Here is a 14,776-nt window from a genome sequence, read left to right as displayed (position 1 = left end):
TCCACATAGAACATTTTTTGAAATTTTGTTTTAAAGCTAAATCCACCGAGGTTGAATAATTATAAAATTCAGACTGCATAAATAGTTATGTATGGCGTTTCTTGCCCTTTTTAATGATAAATCAAGAGCAAAAGGTTCAATAACAGTATTAATTTTTAATAAATTAATCTGTATTTAAGTTATTGATTGAGATAAAAAAGTCAGTGACACAAGCGGGATTCGAACCCACGACCTTCGGCTCAATACGCGGCTGCTCTATCACTTGAACCATCGTGACTTCGATCCAATCGGACACTAATTTCCCGTCTCAACTCCACCTTTTGAATTTTCCCTCCTTTTTGCCATTTTCCAATGTCGTGTAATCTATTTGATTCTCGGCGACAAATGAAATGGCCACGGAGAGCTTTTAGTGAAAAATGGCAAAAAGGAGGGAAAATTCATAAGGTGAGGTTCAGATGAGAAGTTAGCGTCCAAGTGGATAGAATTCGTAGCTTCGAAAGGTAGCTTCGTCGTGAAGGTCGTGGGTTCGAATCCCGCTTGTGACACTGACTTTTTTATCTCAACCAATACCTTAAATAGAGGTTAATTAATTGAAAGACGAAAGAATTAATTGACTTGGTCAAGCGGACCACGAAAACTAGCGAACAGTTTTAATCTTGTTAAACCAAAATTGCTATTATTTTGATAGTACACTGGCATTTCAAATTTTAAATTTACGAGTAATATATTCAATTTTGATAGGTGCTTAAAGCGTGAGACATGGCTCGAAAGCTAAAAAATTGGCAAGCCCCTTATAAAATCTATTTCCATTAAAACCTGGAATCTTTTAAGTATAAACAAATAATATGAATGAATAATATACAAGACATAAAATATAAATTCTTAATATACAAGAAAATCTGTTGTGTACAGATTTGATCTTGTTTATTTTAGACTTGTCCCAATTTGCAATAGACAAAAAATTGTTAAACTGATGAAAACTAACATATTTGATATATATTTTTTACCTGATGTTAATTCACTTTGAAAAGCAGCGAGATTAGGCGAGGCCAAAAAAGCACAGTTTTTCTTTTCCAGTGTAATTAAATCAATTATTTAGATGGTATGAACGAAACGAAATAAAATAAATTTTTTCTTGTACTGTTGTTACAATAAAATGATTATATTTGCTTGATGTAAGTTCTTTAATATTATACATTCTTTTTAAAAGAATTTTTCAGTCACCACATGGCCAGAAGCGGCCCGTTTGAACTTCGTCCATATTTACACTTCATTACGGCTTTTTAAGTCGAAGTCAAACAACAATACCGACAGATGGAAGTCCGTTTCGTCCCTACGGTGCTTCAAAAATAGGAAAACGCGCACCCGTCCTCGGCGAATATTCAACTTTCTTGAACACCTGCTTCCAGTACTTTGAGAAAGAGGAACGTACGGACGTAGGTGTGGATCCTGCGATTGACGGCTCTTGCCTTTTAAGGAAGTCTGACGTGGACCAAGGACACTCCGGCTCAGCTCCCACAAAGGAAACTTGGGATAAATTAGGCCAGGAATTTTATTTAGTTTTTGACTCTTTCAAGTACAAAGTATGCCAAATGACCTTTTCAATTTTTATTATTGGCTCCATATTTTACTTACTTATTCGACAACGAAGGATACTCACGAGGTGACATTTAAATTTTACTCCCACATTATTTAAAAAAAAAACTTAAAAAGAATCAAACATGGTTTAAAAAAATTCATTCAATCTTGTCTAATCAATTTCGAAGTAAATGCTTTACAATATAATTATACTAACTATAGTAAAAATAGACAGAATGATGCTTTCAGCCAATATCTTTCCAAATTTTACAATTTTTAATTTTTATTTTTCTTCATTCTACAGTCAAGTCTGCAGACATGTTAAATCTTGAATTATTATGTACATTTTAAATTAAATTAACTTTTATTATTTCTGTGGCAATAAAATATTTTTCATTGATTTTAATTGTTTATTTATTTAACTTGCACTTCTGTATGTGTAGGTATATGTATATATTTCCATATTTGACTTTAACTGAATATAATTCAACCAAATATGCACAAAATACTCTTATTTTTAGTTACTTAATCAAAATATTTTTTATGTAATTGTTTTTTAATGTTATGTGTATAATATTTTAAAATATTAATCCATATATGTTTCATTATTGACCTATTTAATTATTTCAATTAATTATACTTTTTATCTGAAGTCTTGGTTGAGATGAAAAAGTTAGTGTCGCGAGCGGGATTCGAACAGCTCAACACGCCGCTGCTCTACCCACTTGGGCTATAGCTATTGAGCCGAAGGTCGTGGGTTCGAATCCCACTCGGGACGCTAACTTTTTCATTTCAACCTAGACTTTAGATAAAAAGTATAATTATTTTTAAATATGTTGTATTATTTTACAAGACAATTTAAAAATTTAAAGTAACCACGATAAATATGATCTTTTTTTAGGTTTATTTATGTGAAACATTCTTTTAAGCTATTTTCTTACTTTAGATATTGTTTAAATAATGAAGTAATTTTTTCCTTTGTTTCCTTATTTTTCTTTTATGTGTGGTGATTAGTGACCGTTAATCGATAATTATTAATTATTCATTATTGCATTTTATAAATTCACTTTTCCACTTCCTAAATGTATTTGTTAAATGTAAACAATGATTGTAAATCCCAGGCCCTGAAGATGATCTGAATAAAGATTGAAACGTTGGCACTATAAAGAAAATGTTTTTCTGAAACCTACATCACACCAGACCGCATCTCACGATTTCTGAATAATTTTTCTTTTATATTTTTTTTATTGTATATTTCTATTTTTAAGAATTTTTTGTAAATTGTATTAATTCCATAAAATATATTATTATTATTGTTGTTGTTGATGCTACTGGAGAGTAACTGGACTAGAATGGAATTAATGCTCCTGGAAAATTTATTTGATATTCCAGACAATCGTACTTTTTGTAATGGCACTCTGACACTACTCGGCAGTATTGAGCCGAAGGTCGTGGGTTCGAATCCCGTTCGTGACGCTTTTTGTCTCAACCAAGACTTTAAATAAAAATTACAATTCATTTTTAAATATGTTATATTATTTTACGACAATTTAAAAATTTAAAGTAACCATGATAAATGTGCTTTTTTTAGGTTTATTTATATGAAACATTTTTTAGGCTAATTTCTTATTTTACAAATAGTTTAATACTTAAGTAATTTTTGCTTTGTATTTTAGTTTTTTTTATATTGTTATAGCTTTTAAATTGTATATTTCTTTATTTAAGCATTTTTTTTTGTAAATCGGATTAATTCCGTGAAATATATTATTATTATATTAAATCCATTATATTTAGTGGTCTATTGACCAAATTAGTTCTTTCAATTAATTAATCTTTTTATGTAAGGTTTGCGTTGAAATGAAAAAGTTAGTGTCACGAGCGGGATTCGAACCCACGACCTTCGGCTCACGATAGCTCAAGTGGTTAGAGCAGCCGTATTAAGCCGAAAGTCGTGAATTCGAATCCCGCTCGTGACGTTAACTTTTTCATATTAACCAAAACCTTACATAAAAACATTAATTAATTATTATTATTATTGGTGCTACTGGAGAGTCACTGGGCTAGAATGGAATTAATGCTATTTGAAAATTTATTTGATATTCAAGACAATCATACTTATTGCAATGGCACTCTGATAAAAATTCTTCTCCATGGAATTTTTAAGGTTTATTTTTTTTTAATAAAAACTCCGACATTTAGAATTTTTTAAAATAATATTTTACATGGGTGAAATTGTGAAGTTTTGTCGAGCTAAAAGTTAACGGAGTTGGTTCCATGTTTTTATTCGCCTGTTCACGCTGCATTATCTTTAGACTCGTTTTATCTTCAAATCTTAATAAAAACAATTTTATTTGTCCACTTCCGTTTACGCACAACAACAAATCCATTTATGAGACAAATGTTTACCTTAAGTGTTTGTGAAATTAACAATGCACGTCTTGTTGTATAAACAATTGGGCGACGAGCAACGGAGCAAGTTTTCTTTTTATCAGTATCACAAATACTCCTAACTGCTGCCAACTAAAATTAATAGATTATAACGATTTATTTAATATTCAATTCAATTTATGAGTTAACTGTCATGTGATTGGTCGAAAAATCTTTCTAGATCCATACTGAACTACAAAACTATATCCTTATGAAGATGCAGCCAAAGTACGATTATTCAGCCCAATACATATTAAATTCANTGAAACAATTTTATCCTTGAATTAACCGTTTTAAACTATAAATTGACCCTTTTTTAATGCATTAAACACTGAAGAAATGATAAAGTTCATGTATACCTATTTTAGGATTTTTTTAATATAAAACAATTGGGTTTTTAGAAAACCACATTAAACCTATTAAAATTAAAAATCAAAAAATGTTATGTAATGGATAAAATTTTTGAAGGAAACTACAATTTATAAACATGTACGTCTAAAATTAAAGAAAAATACTTTGTTTTACTTGTTATAACTTTTAATTTTATTTTAATTAATTTTCATATCATTTTCAATCATCAATGTCACCCTAAATATAAAGAATTTATATAATTTTTAAGGGCCCAATTATTTTCCATTTTAAAAAATCTCACATCAAAAAAAGAATAATTTGTTAATTGTTTAATATTTAATTTTATGATATTTTTCTCATGTTCTTCCTACAGCCCAATTATCTTATATTTACTTGTTTTGTCAGATGCAGGAATTTTTTTATGCGTGATTATATTGTATCTCCTAGGTTTTTTTAAAGAATCGGTTAATTTGAAATTAAGAACGATTAATTTGAAGTTAAATAAGGTTAATCTAAAATTAAAAAGGAAAAGTTAAAAATCGTTAATTTGAATTAAAAAAGGGTTAATTTGAATGTTATAAAAGATTAGTAAATTAAGATAGGTTAATTTTAAAGTAAAAAGGGTTAATTTCGTGTAAAAATAGGTTTAATTGACGGGTAGAAAAACTATGGAAAGAGTTAATCTTTTGATGATATTGGAAATTTAAAAAGGTTACTTTTATCGTAAAAAAAGTCAATTTGAAATTAAAAACTGCCAATTTTAAATAAAAAGGGTTAAAAAAGGACAGAAGCTTTGTAATGTTGAATTTTGTGCTACTATAGCCAGTCTTTTTATGATTTGTGGGAGAACTTAACCTGACTACTTAATTCCAGTAAGTTAAGCCCTTCTCGGTAGAATTTACTTGAAATCAATCAATCATTTCTTTCTTTAGCTTTTTTCCGTCAAATTAACTTTTTCTCTCGTCGATTTAACCGTTTTTAATTTAAAATTAATCCTTTTGCGCACCAAATTAGCGCTTTTTAATTTCAAATTAAATCTTTTTAACTTCAAATAAAACCATTTTTAAAACTAAACTTCTTTAATGCGTTAAAAACTGAAGAAATGATAAAGGTTCTATATACCTATTTTAAGATGCTTTTAAATATAAAATAATTGGATTCTTAGAAAACCACATAAAAATTAATTAAAAATAAAATTAAAACTCATATGAAACTAGATGTAAAAATTCTTCTTATTTTATATAATGGTTAAAATATTTCAACCAAAGTACGTGTATAAATATGTTTATCTAAAATTAAATAAAAATACTTTATATATTATTTGCTATAACTTTTAATTTTATTTTCATTAATTTTCATATGGTTTTTAAGTATCAAATTATTTTATATTTATCGCAAAATAAAAGAGGAGTAATTTTTTCATATTTCTTTTTATGTAGGTTTTATATAAAGTTAAAGTTTTTATCGACACTATAATAAATAAATATATCGGAAAATATAAAGATTTTATATTATTTTATATTATTTTCATCTAGTTTTTAAGGGCCCAATTATTTGATATTTTCAAAATCTCACATTAAAATACGAATATATATATTTTTTTTAATTTTATGTCATTTTTCACATGGTCTACTCAGAGCCCAGTTATTTATATTTACACGTTTTTTTCAGATGCAGTCATTTTTCTATGCGTAATTACATTTTATACCATCTCCTGGTTTTTTTAAAGAATTGGTTAATTTGAAATTAAAAACGATTAATTTGAATTTAAAAAAGGTTAAACCAAAATTAAAAAGGAAAAGTTAAAAATCGTTAATTTGAATTCAAAAAGGGTTAATTTGAAGTAAAAATAGTTTTTTTTGATGGGTAGAAAAACTATGGAAAGATTCACTAATTTCGTGGACCGCTTGACCAAATAAGTTTAAAATGAAGTATACCTTCACTAAAGCTCTCCGTGGCCATTTCATTTGTCGCCGAGAATCAAATTGATTACACGACATTTGAAAAATGGCAAAAAGGAGGGAAAATTCAAAAGGTGGGGTTGAGATGGGAAGTTAGTGTCCAAGTGAATCGAGGTCACGATGTCTCAAGTGGTAGAGCAGCGGCGTATCAAGCCGAACATCGTGGCCACTGACTTTTTTATCTCAACTAAAAACCTTAATTAATTGTAAGACTATGGAAAGAGTTAATCTTTTGATGATATGGGAAATTTAAAAAGGTTAATTTTAGAGTACAAAAAGTCAATTTGTAATTAAAAACTGCCAATTTTACATAAAAAGGGTGAAAAAAGGAAAGAAGCTATGTTGAATTTTGTTCACGTTAATTCAAATTTTTGGGAGATCTCGCCATGCTAGGGGGTGGAACAATAGATTTAGTTGAAGAATTTATTGATGAAATATTAAAAGTGAATTTATTAATTAATATTCATAATATCACGTTATTATTATATTATATATAGTTATATATATAACATAATAAATAAACTTGAAATTTTCCATTTCAAGTTTCTTCTACGTTAATTACATGTGTATCTTCGTTTGTTTTTCTACATCATTCGTTTTGAGTTTTTTTATTTTTATTCACATTTCTGACTTTACTAGTTAGTTTTAATGACTTCATTTTGCATTTTGCATTTTTGGAATTTCTGTCGGAAATTTGATCACTCTGGTTCGCCTATCCTCGCCATGATTTGGACACAAAGAGGCAGAAAGCGTCATCATCAAACTGTCTTGATCTTCTTGATGTTAATAAAAACCGAACTATAAAGGTTCATATCTGGATTTAAAGGTTTTAAACGTATATTTTATAATTTATTCAGCCTGTTCGAAAATTTGAAACATTCGTGTCAATATAAAGTAAAATTAAATTCACTAGTTTTCGTGGTCCGCTTGACCAATTAATATCTTTTAATTATTTAAGGTTTTTAATTGAGATAAAAAAGTAAGTGTCACGGGATTCGAACCCACGACCTTCGGCTTGAAAAATGGCAAAAAGGAGGGAAAATTCAAAAGTTGGGGTTGTGACGGGAAGTTAGTGTCCGAGTGGATCGTGGTCACGACAGGACAAGTGGTAGAGCAGCGGCGTATCTAGCCGAAGATCGTGGGTTCGAATCCCGCTCGTGACACTCACTTTTTTATCTCAACTAAAAACCTTAATTAATTGAAAGATAAAATAAAATGCAAGCCTGAAATTTGGTAGGCCATTTTGGTCTTCCTAGCCTAGCCCCGGGTTGGTCTTCAGGCACGTTCGGCATTTCGCCATCTTCAGTATATCTGCTAACAAACATATCGAAGGTGGGCAGAGTAAAACGATCTGCCACGAAAAAAAATGAATGATTTGAAACTGAAAACGTTGTAATTAAATTAAAATGTGGTTCATTTTCTTTAATTACCGACAAGCTTTTAAAGTCTCTTAAGCTAATTGCCAACAATGCTTAATGAATGAAAAATTACAGGCTTTTTGTTTGATTAATTGCTTTTGATGATGACTTTTTTTAGTACATAGTCGTATAGTTTTATTTTTGGTATCCTGTTGATAATAGTTTTCAGGTTGTTTAGAATTTTTCCAAAATGCCTTTTAAAAGATTTGACAAACAGATCACGGATTTCCTTTTTTAACACCACACTTCATAGTTTCATCCTGTTCTGAATCATCTATTTTTATTGCTTTAACGCTTTCAGACTTAATGCTAAGGTCGAGAGGGCGTCCGGGCCTGAAAAAACAAACAGACCGCCACGTGTTTCCCCTATGAGGACGACATCATGACCTCAGGGCCACGTCGACGATTCAAAGTGCACCGTCAAACGCCGAAGAAATTAATTTCGATAATACAAAGATTAGACCGGGCCCCGGTTGTAATTAAACAATTGTACAATTGGTCCTAATCGGGCCAATTGACCGTCATCTGGCCGGGGAATGCTGTTGACTCAAATGTGGGATTCCGGCCCCTCCTCGATTCTCCCACGCGGATTCTGACCGATTTACGTTTTTTTTAAATTAAAAAAAAAATCAATTTCAATCAGAAAAAAAATCGACAGTGGAATTTAATAAGAGGACCGACTTGTCGCCGGCTAAGAAAACTGACGAAGCATACCGGAACGTATCGGTTTACAAATATAGACCCGATTGTTAATCGAATATTTATCGTTTGATCTAATTCCTCTAATTATCGAATAGCTCGGAAATATTCGTTCACAGTTGAAACCAGCCCAATCAGGTTCATATTTGCAGAATTCAGAATGAAAGTGGTTTTGCAGGTTCTGCCAGACGTGTCACCTGCCAGGAAGGAGAATCTCGCCCCATAAACCAAAACTCTTGCCCCCAAAGTAATAAAAATAATTTCACTTAAAAAAAAAAAAATTCAGTCTGTCTAAACGTAAAGACAGACATTTTGAATGTCATTCCCTGTCAAATATTTTTTGGCATTACACCATCTTCAGTTGTTCCACTGTGTTTTCTTATTTTCGTGACTTTTTGTACATTTTCGGACCAATTTTGAACAGTCGAGACCAGGTTAGTCAGAAAAATAACAAATTAAACCTTAACCACTACGCATTTTTATTGTCAAACAGATATTTAAAACAAAAAGAAAGTCATTCGTGTCATCTCGGAAATTCATACGTAGTTCTTTTTTTTTCCAGCATAGAATCAGTTCATATTAACATATTTTGACGGATATACAATTGATGCTCTTTTCAGACCTTTTACCGGAAGTTTCTTCAGGCCTGACCGAGTTTCACATAGACTGAGACTGCTTGAAAATAAATCACCTGGTTGTACTTCCATCCGATTCAATCTCATCGAACTGATTGATTTTACAGCTGATGAAAATGAGATAGATCGATAAATAGATAGATAGATAGATAGATAGATAGATAGATAGATAGAGAGAGAGAGAGATAGAGAGAGTGAGAGAGGGAGAGTGGGAAAGAGAGAGAGAGCCACCTCATATTTTTCTCATAAAGCTGAACTTGTGACTGTCATCCTAATAAAAATAAAACTAATGCCTTTTAACTTTTTCTAATTTTACTTTACTTTCACCAATGTACTAATAGGAGATTTCACTTTTAATTTTTTTTTCAAGTGACGTTAAATTTTGTAATATGAACATTTAAGGCAAGGAGAAAATAAATTTGCCACATAAAAGCCCCAGGTGTCTTTCCTGCCTTTCGCCAGTTTATAATTTTGGTTTTTATTAACGTCGATATATTTTTTTAAAAATTTTATATTTTAGCTGATTTTGTTTTAATTGTAATAAATAATATAATAATTGTAGCTGTTTTGCTGAAAATCTTACAAACCTGGCTAAAATGAGTGTTTCATACTAAAAAATAAAGCTCCAGGTTTTCTTGTTTTTATTTTAAAAAAATCCTTTTTGTCTTATCTATATTTAGTAATTACAATCAAAATTAACATATAACATAATTCATGTAGTATGAATAGATTATTTTGAATCTTGTTGGACTTAATACTGTCTGCTGAAAATTAAAATTTCAGGGTTTAAAATGATACCAAAACTTTCTTTAAGGTGAAAGCATTTTATTTACTGAAACTTTTACCTCAAACAATTTTAAAAATGACAATAAGCGTTTTTAATTTGGATATTTAAAGAAAGCCGATAAATAATTCACAGCTTTAAAAAAGATCTCTTCGTGGTCTCCATTCAGTTTGTTTTCTTTAATTTTCTACTGGGCGCACAGAAAAGAATTTGTTCAAGTTAAACAAAATTGTTTAACAACAAAAAAAATTGTTCAGTATGCAACAGGGTCAATAATTCCACATTACTGAGAATCACTGAGGACAGCGTACTAAAAACTAAAAGTGGGTTTAAATTTTATAATTTTGGTTTTTTCTATTGCAAGAATAGAAGGTCTAATAGTAGAACGTACAAAATACACCTATGAGAGAGAGTGAAGATGNGAGGGTGAGGGTGAGGGAGAGGGAGAGGGAGAGAGAAACAAAGAAAAATAGAAAAAAGGGGTGAGAGAGAGAGAGAGAGAGAGAGAGAGAGAGAGAGAAGAAACAAAGAAACACTGGAAAAAAGAGTGTGAGAGAGGGAGTGAGAAAGAGAGAGAGAGAGTGAGAGATAGAGAGAATCGGAGGGATAGACAGACAGAAAAAGAAATTAAAAGAGACCAATAACAGAGAAGGAATGAGAAGAAGAGAAAGGGAGAAAAGAAAGTGAACGCGAAAAAAGGAACGAAAGAAAGAGAAGGCGAGAAAGTGAGGAAGAGAGTGAGAGAAACAGTCAGAAGAAAAACTAAAAAAGTATGAGATATATTTTAAATTTTTCTAAATTTACACAGATAATAATCTAAATAAGTTAAAATATAAAATATATTATAAATTTAAGTGATCATTATTTCAAAACGTTCATCTTTAGTTTATTATCAGCGAATTTTAATTTTTTGAAAAAGACCGTGGACAAACAATGAACATTACTGTTAAAAAGATTTTTTCCTTTTTTAATAGTCAGCTATTATTTCGCGTGTATATTTTTACAGGCTCAGCGATGTATAAGGCCAGATTACAAAATTCTGAATAATTTGTCATTGTGACATTTAAAGATTTTAAAATTGGAATTATTTTATTGTTTTGTCCTTGGACTGTTTTTTTTTAAATAGGAAAAATTATTTGTGTTTTTTTTCATGTTTGGGTTTCGAGACATGTTATGCTTATGTTAAAAAGTCGATGACAAGCCGAAACTCCAAATTAGTAATATTATTTGAGTATGATGTGGTATGATGTCTAAATAGAGATTGTAAAACCTAATGACATATTTTACGGGCATAAGAACTGAAATCAAAACCGCAATTATGTTTTACGAGCCGCAGCACTCTAATTTGTAAGTCCGGACGAGCCGCAGCATCGGATTCAGAGGCGACCCGTTGTAAATCACTAAAGATTTACGCACCCCACGATTAACTCGGAACGCTTCTGCTTAGTCGTATAAACACGTCCAGACCTTGAACTAGATTTGTTAGTGGTACGGTATTTATAAAACAGTATCGGCTGCGAGGGGGTTAGGTCTGAAAGGCCATCACTCCTCCGACTGGATGTTCTCGGGACCATTGTTTACAGAAAAACGTCCAAGAAATAGGTCGGCCGACCAATGAAACGGTGTATTTCTGGTCAGATTATAAATACACGAGACGGCCAGCGTTAAGATGTCGGGTGGGGCTTAGAAAAGAACTTATATTTATTGGGAAAAAAATTATGTAAAATTCGACTTAGGATCTTTGCCAAGATACATCGGGTATTGGTTCGACATTTCTATTTTTCACACCCACCAAGGGTGGCGTGGGATTTCATGTTCGTTATTGTGAAAGTCGATTACAATGCACCTGGAGTGTGACAAATCTGTGACAATGAATTTTAACGAAGTGGCAAAACGATGAATGGCCTGAAATTGTAACGCACGTAGGGTCTTAAATCGCTTGAGGAAAACGCCATCCGCATTTTAAAGAAAAAAGAAAAAAAAATCTAGATATTTTAAAAATTAAAATAGACAAACTTCTGATATAACTAGGTAAAAAAATATGTTCATAGGTGTAGAAAACAATGTTTTGATATAAAAACACTCATTTTACTTGTTAATTTTCAATTAAAAAAATTTAAAATGCATCCTTGAATTTTTTAGAAAAAATTAAACTACACAATTTTACTTTTAACATCAATTATAATTCTCGCAGAAACGGTTCTTTGATTTTTCTAGAGGGTGAATCTCATCTTTACATCGCCAAAAGAGAAAAAAAGCCCAGACCTTGCATAGATCATGTTACAAACTTGGCCACTTCCTAGTTAATATAAAAAAAAAAAATTATAAACGGACGAAAATTCAAATATTTTTTTCACTTTTCAGGTTGTGTAAGCCCTCTTAAAATGGGCATCTGTCCCACTCTGCGGTCTGCCAAATGCTACATGCTCTAGCAATTTTTGTATAAACGACCGGACGACACGATTAAAAAAAATCTATATCTAGACGTTTAAATAACAAGGTAAAGTAATGTTAGTTTTGTTAGTAAAAAAAATTTGAACTTTGTTTTGTTAAAAAGAAATATATTTCGTATAAAGGGAGGTTAATTAATTAATTTTTTTAAATTAATTAATACCCTTACTTGTAAATAAATCCTCAAAGGAACAGATTCACCCGCGATTTGGGTTTCAACAAGCCATAGATACGACCGGTCGGAGGGTCGAGAACGGACTAAGACGGGTTTGGCATCGCTTCAGCGCTAAATTAAAACCTTCGGCCAGCGTGCATCTCCCACCGCTTGGTCGACGGGGGTTTAATTTTGCATCGGGTCCTGGGTTTTGGACAGTTTGACCGTTTTTCCGACACGCAAGGTTATAAAGGGGTGGTTTTCGGGTGGTTCGGACTCGCTGGGGCGGTTTTCCCGATCGCCCTTGTACACGGGAGACGCTCTCGAAGGACCAGATGCGGCGACCACCACCCAGACTGACGTAACCGTACTTGGAATCGTAAACGACCTGCCCTCGGGATTTTTCTCCCGTTTTATGGCCATCTCGAAATGAATATCTGGTTCCCGTTGAGACATAAATTAATATTTTACACTTAGATATATCGTATTTCTTGAATTGGAAGCTTCTTACGTAACCATGAAAAACGACTTTTTCGGTCCTCAACAACGTTAAGACATCCTGTTTTCTAAAAGGCAAAAACTGACACATCCGTCTTTTGATTTCATGATCTCGGAAACAACATCCTATAAAGTCCCAACAGGCTGTAAAAACAAATAAAGACAGGTAAAAGGAGTGAGAGAGAATTTGAGTGAGTGAGGGGCGAGGGTGAGGGTGAGGGAGAGGGAGAGGGAGAGAGAANGGGCATTTCATAATTTGACTTATAATTTATTATTAATTAGCTGTGGCAAAAAGTGAACACAGCAGAATAAGTCTAGTAGAATTAAAACTTCGGATGACTTTGTAATTTGCCATGTCCATCCAGTCCGTTTCGACATATTATACAGTTTTTATTATTGAATTAATTCATTAGTACATTTTTCCTTTTCTTTATTTTATCTTGTGTTCATTCTTGACAATTCTTGAGGTGGTGTTGACTTTTGTTGTTAACGAGTTAAAAAGTTTTTTTATGAGAGGCGAGGGGTGCCTGGAGGATTAAAAAAATAAAAGAAAGGTCCTTTAAAAAAAAGATAAGACACATTAGGTTGAGAATGAGTTGAAAATGTACTTCGTCTTCAAAATTTGAAGGCTTTCGATTCGCCAATAGTATGGATTTATTAAGCAGAAAACTTTACATAATGTATTAAAATAAATTAGAAAAAAAATGTTTTGGACCGAATTCGGCCTGGGGAAATTTTTCACCCACTCATAACAAATTTTAATTTACAGCATGTTCACTCATTTGCATTGAAAAGTGATAAAATAATCGGCACGTGTTCGTTTTTTTTTCTAATGTCAAAAAGTCACGATTCCGGTCATTATCACTTTGTGTCGACTATTCTCGGTGATTAAGGTTGATTTACAACAAAAACTGAGCTCTTAATCGTGTCAGTGATCCGTATCATTTTGGGAGATATCAATACGCCATGATATTATGTTTGAAATAAATACATATTCGTCAAATCATAAATATTTCATGTTTCTAGTCCTTTATGAAAAAATTATATATATTTTTTTGTCTTGTGCTATCACATTAGCCATTGGATATATATATAACAATTAACATATGTACTAAAAAAATTAAACTTGTGAGAAAATGAAATCGACCATTCAAAAGTCTTCCACCTAGTCGAAACAAATCAGCCAGAAGTAGAAGCGGGCGTCCGTCTAATGATTAAAAAATATACTCCAATTCTCATATGTGTAACGATGGTTATACTGGAAATGTATGGATGGACCACTAACATCCAAACAATGTGGAAAAGATCCCAGGAGTAAAACTTGCTCTGGAGGCTCCCGGCCAAGAAAGAAACCACACCAGACACCACACCGCCCATCAGGCACCCGCCCGAAGATCCTACCTCAAAGCTAAAACTTGGCGCCTAAAAATAATTAAAACAAGAAAAACATTTCAAAAAACCGCTATATCAAATCAAACATTTCGTGCCATTAACTTTTTTTCATCTCAACTAAAAACCTTAATTAATTGTCATTAATACATAAAGTTTTCTGCTGGTTTCGAATAAATTCATACTCTTGGCAATCGAAAGCCCAAAAATTCTGAAGACGAAGTATATTTTCAACTCATTCTCATCCTAAAGTGTCTTATCTTCTTTTAAAGGACCTATCTTTTCTTTTTTTAATCCTCGAGGAACCACTCGCCTATCATAAAAAAACCTTTTAACTCGTTAACAACAAAAGTCAACATTGCCTCAAGAATGAACAAAAGATAAAATAAATAGAAGGAAAAATGTACTAATGAACTAATTCAATAATAAAA

General features: G+C 31.6%; 1 protein-coding gene across 4 annotated transcripts in view; it reads right to left on the bottom strand.

Moving 5' to 3' along the window:
* The window catches only part of LOC106663988 (serine/arginine repetitive matrix protein 1), a 44,176-nt gene extending 31,430 nt beyond the window's left edge, over positions 1-12,746 (bottom strand). For 2 of the 4 annotated variants that reach the window (XM_014389280.2, XM_014389283.2), the window contains exon 1: positions 12,474-12,746. The gene's annotated coding sequence lies outside the window, so the exon portion shown is untranslated. Of the gene's footprint in view, positions 1-1,007; positions 1,089-12,473 lie in introns of those variants that run through there. The other 2 variants (XM_014389282.2, XM_014389281.2) reach the window with 2 other exon arrangements.
* Positions 12,747-14,776: the final 2,030 nt, after the last annotated feature.

Source organism: Cimex lectularius, unplaced genomic scaffold, assembly GCF_000648675.2.
Source record: "Cimex lectularius strain Harlan isolate CLEC.00 unplaced genomic scaffold, Clec_2.1 scaffold26, whole genome shotgun sequence".
Classification (NCBI taxonomy): Eukaryota; Metazoa; Arthropoda; class Insecta; order Hemiptera; family Cimicidae; genus Cimex; species Cimex lectularius.
The sequence above is the reverse complement of the archived record's forward strand: the minus strand, read 5'-3'. Positions and strand labels throughout refer to the sequence as shown.